Consider the following 8,912-nt stretch of genomic DNA (forward strand, 5'->3'; position numbering starts at 1 on the left):
ATTTGGAAATAGGCGTCTTTCAGATCTATTGACATGTCTCCCTGGCGCACTTGCGCGAGGATTTTGCTGGTTGTCAGCATTTTGAACTTGCGTTTCAGAAGCGCTTTGTTCAACTGTCGCAGATCTAGAATGGTTCTGAGACCCCCGTCTTTTTTCGGTACCAGAAAATATCTGCTGTATACACCCCCTTCGCTCTGAGCCTGAGATAAAGGTTCTATGGCCCCTTTGCTCAGTAGTTTCGCTATTTCGGTTCGAAGTAGATGAGATACTTCGTTGTCTACCGTGGTTTCGACACGCGCCGTGTAACGGCGGGGACGTCGAGCGAACTGTAGCGAATAGCCTCTTTTTATAGTGTTCAACACCCATTCTGATACCCCGGGAAGCTTTGCCCACGCATTTGCGTGAATAGCTAGAGGCAGAATGAGATCCGGGCTCTGGCCGCGACATAGCGGCGGCTGCAGAGCTTCGGTGTGCTGAGACATAAACACTGTGTTTAAAGTGTGCGAGGCGGGGGGCGCGCCGATCACGGCAGGCAGCCTGGTCGCGCTCGATTTCTCTATGACAGATTGTAGAGAGAGAGCGAGCGGGACAAACCCCGTAGGGTTCAGCGTGTCTGTGAGCGAATGTGGGCGCGGGACAGCGGGCACATTTACTGCACTGAGAACACCGTCGGCTTGCGCTGACTGAATATGTGTTGGTTTCGTTTTTACAGAAACCGTGGGACACGCATCGTGTAGTGTTTGCGGGCACTGTGTCATGGGCACATTCACTACGTTTGCACAATCGGCATGAGTCGATTTTATTTGTGCTAGCCCTGAACTGTGGCGGGCTGTGTCTGTGTGTGGGAATGGGCACTGAGACGTGGGCATTCTTACAACACTCATAACACCATCGCCCGTGACCGGAATACCAGAAAATACACTCTTTTTTGGGATTTATCTGGGTCGCCGTAAAAATGGCGTTAATGTGCAGGCAAGCGGGCTGTGGTACCAGCTTGTTTACTGCGAAATACACTGGAACAGTCACATTGTTTGGAACTGAACGAGCGAGAGGTTTCGGTGGAGTCTGGCCGTGGCGAGACTTAAACACCGTGTGTCTTAGCTGACTGTATGTGTGTTGGTTTCGTTTTACAGAAAACGTGGCACATGCAGTGTGTAGTGTTTGTGGGCACTGGGTTGTGGGCACATTCACTACGTTTAATGCACAATTGACATGAGTCGATTTCATTGGGCGAGCCCTGCACTGTGGTGGGCTGTGTTTGTGTGTAGAAATGACCACTGGGCTGTGGGCATTTTTATTACACTCATAACACCATCGGCTGTGGCCGGAATACCAGAAAATACATCGCTTATATGATTTTTCTGGGTTGCCGTGGATACGGCATTTGTGTGCAGGCAAGCGGGCCATGGTACCGGCTTGTTTACTGCAAAATACACTGGAACAGTCACATTTTCTTGGAACTGAACGAGCGAAAAGTTTCAGTGCAAGTCTGGCCGCGGCGAGACTAAATTTTATCTGCTGCGAGCGCTGGGATCGAACACAGGTCTCCCGTGCGATGGCTTTAGGTTTCGCCACTGAGCCACAGTGGGAAACGACAAAAGCTTAAAATAGCTCGACCACATAATAGAGCGTCATCACAGTTTTGTGTGTGTTGGCCTTTGTTTGCAGGCGTGCGTGTTATACAACAGGCTCATTTCTGCAATATTGACATTTTCAGCCGCTCAAACTAAGAGGAGCTGAGAAATGTTTGAGAAATGGAGATTGGTCCGGCCTCGGCGGGACTAAAAATACACTCTTTCCTCATTTCGCCGGTGACGCATGCCCACGGGGGGCGGGGTAGCTTTCTTATAACGTAAAGAAAGCTAGCCGCGGTTTTGATGCTGGCCCGTTTCCCTGACGACTCGCGGGCAGAAGGGGGAGGTCCACAGAGCTCGCCCGATCCTCACTGTCCGACGCGGGGATAGAGCAGCTGGCCTCCTCTACAGATGCAGCTATCTCGTCGTCATTAATGGCGGAATCGGCGGTGCGCGGCGGCCGTTGTCCGTCAGTGAGCGACTCGATTGAAGATGGTGAAGCTGGCGGGCGAACCAGCGAGCTTTCACGGGTGGAGAAGGATCGGGGACCCGCTGAGTACGGCGCTTTGCGGCGCGGCACTACAGCGGGCGGGAGTCTCACTCACCATGGCAATAGCTGGCCTTCTCTACCGATGCAGCTATCTCGTCGTCACTAATGGCGGAAGCGGCGGCGCGCGGCGGCCGCTGTCCGTCAGTGAGCGACTCGATTGAAGCTGGTGAAGCTTGTGGGCGAACCGGCGAGCTTTCACGGGCTGGAGAAGGCTCGAGGACCCGCTGAGTACGGCGCTTTGCGGCGCGGCACTACAGCGGGCGGGAGTGCAGACTCGGAGAAAAAATGCCAGGCAAGTCCTCAGAGTCACCATGGCAATAGTTCCACAGGAACGAAGCGTCTTCAAAAAGACGTTGCTCTTTTAGATAAAGAGAGAGAGAGAGAGAGAGTGTGAGTCGCGACGGCGAACACACACTCTAGCAGTGAAAAAGGATATTAACGCCGGAAAGCGTAGCAGGTACGGCGGCTGAAGGCGGCGAGGTGAAGGCCAGCGGCTTCAGGCTCGAAGGCTCGTCCCGCAGAAGGCTTACTATCAGACGGCGCGGCTTCTCACTCTGGATCCAGCGATGCAGTAGTGTTTCGCTGAAGAGATGAAAATCAGTTTGTATCAGCCTGTCGAGTGTATTTACAGGCCAAGGCCATGCCTATTCTGGCGGGACGTGACGAAATGGGCGCGAAGCGCCCCCATTGGATGTCACGTCACGCAGGGCCTCTCTCGAAGGGCTTGCTGCTGTTGCCGCAGGGCAGCCAATAGGCGCGCGAGCCGTCTTGCCTATGTCTTCACGCTGCCGCACAGCGTTTTACATTAATCAAAATTAAAGGATAATTTTTGGCTTCAATATCTCGTGGAAAAGAGTTTTCCCCATAGCGTAAGATATTACGCAGTACGAGAGATACTCTCGTAAGAGAACTGTAATTTCTTTTTTAAACTTTTTCCCCAGCGTGCAAAAAATACCATCAATTGATTGAAACTAAGCTGACAAAAATGTCTCATTCTGAAATCCTTGGATTTCTTGTCTCAAAAGCCTGAAATATTAATTTATGATTGCCCACATTTACATTTCAACACCACCTATTTGGTGCTCAGAAACTCCCAGTCGTAGCAAGGAAATAAGGAGGAAGTATTATTCCCAGCACCAGAAGAACTAATGAATACTGAAATATGAAAGTCAAATTATGTTCCTGACTGTGTAGAACCTGCCGTTCTAGATATTGCCTAAAGGATCACAGTGTTAAGAAAGAGTGGCTGAAGTTTATTTCTAAGATGGCACTTTAAAGGCACAACAGAAAACAGGGTAACACTTTATCCTTGTTGAATATATTACATGTACTTACCATAGTAATAACAGTACATTATGTATAATTACATGCAACTTACCCTCAACCAAAGCCTAATCCTTCCCGAACCCTATAGTACATGTAGTTGCTTAATATTACTCATTACTTAAATATATAATTACACTGTAACAATGACACCTTAAACACCTTAAAATAAAGTGTAACCGAAAATGGTAATGAAACACTAAATTATTTAGGAATAACAACTTTGCATTTTGCAAAAGCATTATAGTGGACAAATGCTAAAAATTTATAATGGCAAGTCATTTGACAGTGTGATATGAAGAATGATGGTCCTCATGGAAACATTAACCACAACAACTGAAATACTTCATGACACAGCAAACATTGGACTGACACCAAGTGCTACGTAAGCATCTTTAAGCACCTCTAATAGATGGATATCTTTTATGATGCTACAAATACAGCAACCTGATGATTTGACAGTATGGTGTAAGAAATGCATTGAGAAAACTGATTTCCTGGTAATGCACGTGATCAGCATTATTATCATCATTGTAGGATTATTGATATGTTGACAAAAGAACAGTCAAATGTAATTAACAAGAGAGAGGTGAGAGAATGGCTGACATTACTTTGTAGGGTATTGATCAAACTAGAGTTTCGTTTAGGTGCTTTTGTACAGACACCATCAGTCAAAGAAAAAGTATATAATCTGTAATATTCTAGTGAAATATTTTAACTACTTAAATTTTTCTTTAAGGTCTATAGTTCAATCCAAAAGTCTGAGACAAAAATGAAAATTTGAGAAATTAAAATTAAATAGAAATCTCTGCACTAGTTCTAGGTCACTAAACAAATAAGCACATTTGTGATATTGACGATTTTGAATTTTGTTAAATCAATGCAATGCTTTACTCAAGTTATGCTGATTATATAATATGTACGTATATGTATAATTGTAGCTATACTGAATTAGAAAATACTAATTTTCACTAAAGCATTTTTGCTACTTCACTGAACCACTTTCACTCACAGTTTTTAGATGCTACTTTACATATACACATAATTGTTCATTTACAAAGTCCAGTTCTCTATGTTGTATCCTAAGAATATTTTTTTTATTCTTACAGTAAATAAAAAAAATCCCATGACACTTTCAGATTTAACATACATTTTCCCCTTAGCTGTGCTCCTATAAGAAGAATAATGTTCATGAAGAGCTTTAGTGAAGAGTTTCAGGGTTTAGGTCTTGTCAAAGCATAGAGACTGCACTTGTCAGAGTAACTTAATTGCATTTGATGATGGATGTATCTCTTTGCTTTTATTACTCGACCTTAACCCTGCATTTGACACTTCAGATCATAATACCATTTTAAACGTTTGAGAACTACTGTCAGCATTTGCTTGCCTGGTTTATATCTCATCTGTCAGATTGAGCGAGATGAATTCTCTCTTTTTTTCTTTTTTTTCACATTAGCTAGCAGTAATCAAGACATTATAGACTGGATGACCAGTAATTTTCTCTTCCTTGTCTTTGATAAAACAGAATTACGAGTCACTAAACCTTAATAACATCTGAATAAATCTCACAACGTTGCACTAAAGTTCAATTTAAACTAACTATAAACTAAAAAACGAAACTAAAAAAAGTGCACAAAAGTTCTGTTTTAATGGTTTCACGTACTGCAAGTAATTATTAATAATTAATTATTATTTATTAAATCTTGCTTGTTCTACAGCTAGCCATATTTGAACTATTTTCATACTTAATTGATTAAATGTAATTGTTTTTACAAATAAAGGTAAGGTATGGCAATTTCAGAAAGGCTAGCAATAGTAAGCTAGCTTTGAAGAGATCCCACCCTCACTCCAGAGTCTCCTTCAAAAAACATCACAAGACGAGAGACAGCAGTAAATTTAATTACCTTATGCACCAAAGCACATAACATAATAATAATTAGTTAAGTAAACAACTTACAGAGCTCTTACTTGTACCACCTGACTGCAGCAGATTCATTTCGACGTTGATAGTGTTGACATAGAAACGCATATATCAGAGTCTGAGGATATGAAAAGCTCCAGGTAGAACATCACAGTGTCACGTTTGTGTCTGTTTTATTCTGTTCTGTTTAGATCTTCTGTTTTTTTTCTATCCTAGTCATATGTCTTTTGTTTTCCCGCCACTCATCCGTTGCCATATCAACCTTCATTAGTCCATCTTCATCACCTGTGTCTTGTTAATTATCCTATTATCATCTGTGTCACCTGTGTCACCTCTGTTAATCTGTGTTTCATTAGGGTGTGTATTTAAGTTCTCCTGAGTTCTGTGTTCATTGTCGGTTATTGTTTGTGTTTAGTGCCCATGTTGTTTTGCCACACTTACTGTTTCGCGTTGTTGGATTCTTTTGTTCTAGTAAATAAACTTCGTTACCCTCATCTTCATCTTCTGTGGATTACTGCGTTACAGAATAACCGACCCATAATAAGAAATAAGAACGGACCAATTTAATATGAAGGTGGAGGACTGGATTTCCCAAAATGGTCGTACGCTGGAGGAATATGTGGAAGTATACCTCAACCTTTATCAGGACATGAGCTGGGATGAGGCAGTGCTCAAGCAGCATTTCTGGAGTGGGATGGACGATCTACTCGCCCAGATGCTGCTGTTGGTAGATGTTCATCTCTCGTTTGTAGAATTCATTGACCGCACCTTGTGGGCTTGTGGATCCTCCCTCACAGTGAGAGTTGTCGAGAGCCCGGAGTCTCATCCTGGCGTGACCTCCAATCCAGAGCCTCATGTTTCTGGAGCCTTCACCGCTGGTCCCGTCCAGCCCCGAGCCTTCACCGCTGGTCCCGTCCGGCCCCGAGCCTCCACCGATGGTCCCGTCCAGCCCAGAGCCTTCACCGCTGGTCCCGTCCAGCCCAGAGCCTTCACCGCTGGTCCCGTCCAGCTCCAAGCCTTCACTCCAGACTGTTCATGTCTTATCTGCCCAGCCAGAGTCTGTCCACGTCCTGTCGGCTCAGCCAGAGACTGCCCAGCCTAAGCCAGTCCCAGAGCTTGTCACTCTCCCCAAGAAATGTTTTTTTTGGGGGGGGGGGGGGGGGGGGGGCTACCCATCTCCGCCATGGCCACCCGAAGGGTCTTCTCCGCCGTGGCCACCTGAAGAGTCCTCTCCGCCGTGGCCACCTGAAGAGTCCTCTCCGCCGTGGCCGCCCGTAGGGTCTTCACCGGCGTGGCTGCCCGAAGGGTCCTCTCCGCCGTAGCCGCCCAAAGGGTCTTCACCGCCGTGGCCGCCTGGAGGGTCTTCACCGCCGTGGCCGCCCGAAGGGTCTTCACCGCCGTGGCCTCCCGAAGGGTCTTCACCACCTTGGCAACCCGAAGTGTCTTCACCGGCATGGCCGCCCGAAGGGTCTGTTCTGCCTTGGCCACCTGCACAGACTGCTCCACCCTGGTAGCCTGCTCCGCCCTGGCAGCCTGCTCCGCCCTGGCCGCCCGCACGTCCTGCTCCTCCCTGGAGGCTTCCAGCTCCTGTGAGGGCAGGCCCTGATCAGCCTTCAGGGCGCCCACCCCCTGTTGTTCTTCGGCGTGAGGCCACGCCTACCGGGAGGGGGGCAGTAATGTCACGTTTGTGTCTGTTTTATTCTGTTCCGTTTAGATCTTCTGTTTGTTTTCTATCCTAGTCACATGTCTTTTGTTTTCTAGCCACTCATCCGTTGCCAAATCAACCTTCATTAGTCCATCTTCATCACCTGTGTCTTGTTAATTACCTATTATCGTCTGTGTCACCTGGGCCGTTTCTCAATATGCGTTCTTGTCTGTACTTGTGTTCTTGTGGACTTGTGAAACGTCATCAGTCGCTGCTAAAGTACTGCTCCAATTCAAAGTTCACATCTAGCCAAGTCCAGTTCAAATCCCTGGATGTGTTCTTGATCCGCCCCTTTTACCAAGGATCCATCGAGAGGTGACTTGTGCGGACTTGAGACAGCCAGGTATCCCAGAACGCATCTCGCACCAACCAGCAAGCGTCAATAGCAGAGGAGAAAACCCGCGTAATATAAAAATACTACTGTTATTGTGTCACGAAATATAATTTTAATTGTGTTTCAGGCTAGAATGTCGTTTTTTAAAGCTCAAATCTGTGGTTTATTTATAAAGATAGTGCCTATTTGAAAAATGTATCTGACGTTTTCGGAGTTGTGAGATCCAGACGATCACCGGGAGTTCAGTGCTCATTAAAGGGTTAGTTCACCCAAAAATGAAAGTGATGTCATTAATGACTCACCCTCATGTCGCTCCAAGCCCGTAAGACCTCCGTTCATCTTCAGAACACAGTTTAAGATATTTTAGATTTAGTCCGAGAGCTTTCTGTCCCTCCATTGAAAATGTATGATCCCCAACAGAACCGGAAGACAATACAATGCTGAATAAAGTCGTAGTTTTGGTTATTTTTGGACCAAAATGTATTTCCGATGCTTCAAAACATTCTAACTAACCCACTGATGTCACATGGACTACTTTGATGATGTCTTTATTTCCTTTCTGGACAAGGACAGTATACCGTTCATACATTTTCAATGGAGGGACAGAAAGCTCTCGGACTAAATCTAAAATATCTTAAACTGTGTTCTGAAGATGAACGGAGGTCTTACGGGCTTGGAGCGACATGAGGGTGAGTCATTAATGACATAATTTTCATTTTTGGGTGAACTAACCCTTTAACCCCGACTTGAACAGCTTTTCCTCGGCTAGTCCTTCTGATGTTTGCCGCTGGCTCTCTAGTCTAGTGGTTAAACATGAGATATAATTTGTCTTGTGTATAAGTCGATCTTTGGTCTCATTAATCTATAGTTTTTCCCATGGCAAATCGTTTTGGCTGAGGGCAAAGTGAAGTTTCATAACTTTATATATTAATATTTAACTTTAACTTTGTAGCCTATTAGAGAGCTGACTTATTTTTGACTGAATTGTTTGCTTTATTTCTCATTGTACAGCTTCTTATACCTAATAGGCAACTTATACTTTTATATTGGATATTATTGATCATTAAAACTTTTTTTATATATATTATTTTACTATACATTCTCTTCACTGTGTGTACATGTATAATAAAATAAAATGACACAACCCTGTCTCTGTTTGTTAAATGTCAGTTTTAATGATCAAAAATGTTTCATATTTTTAAAATGAAAACAAAAAGAAGCAGGGTTGTGTTTTATATTTCGTGTTGTTATAAATATATGCAATGAAGATAATCAATGTGCGTTGCCTGAAACACATTTGTGTGGCCATTAATATGTTTAAGATTTTGTTTTAAATGAAAACAGGCAGAGTGGTGTTTTATTATTATTTCGTTTTATTTTTGAGGAAAAGAGGGAGAGTTGTACCATATTTCCATATCCAAAGAGATTTTCCATACCATATTACTGCCTAAAATATACTTAAAGATAAAACCGGAGTAGCCAGAGCGTGCTGAATGAAGCGATCA

This window comes from Siphateles boraxobius, unplaced genomic scaffold (assembly GCF_051911475.1).
Source record: "Siphateles boraxobius isolate OS27281-9 unplaced genomic scaffold, OSU_SipBor_1 46, whole genome shotgun sequence".
NCBI classification, from domain to species: domain Eukaryota; kingdom Metazoa; phylum Chordata; class Actinopteri; order Cypriniformes; family Leuciscidae; genus Siphateles; species Siphateles boraxobius.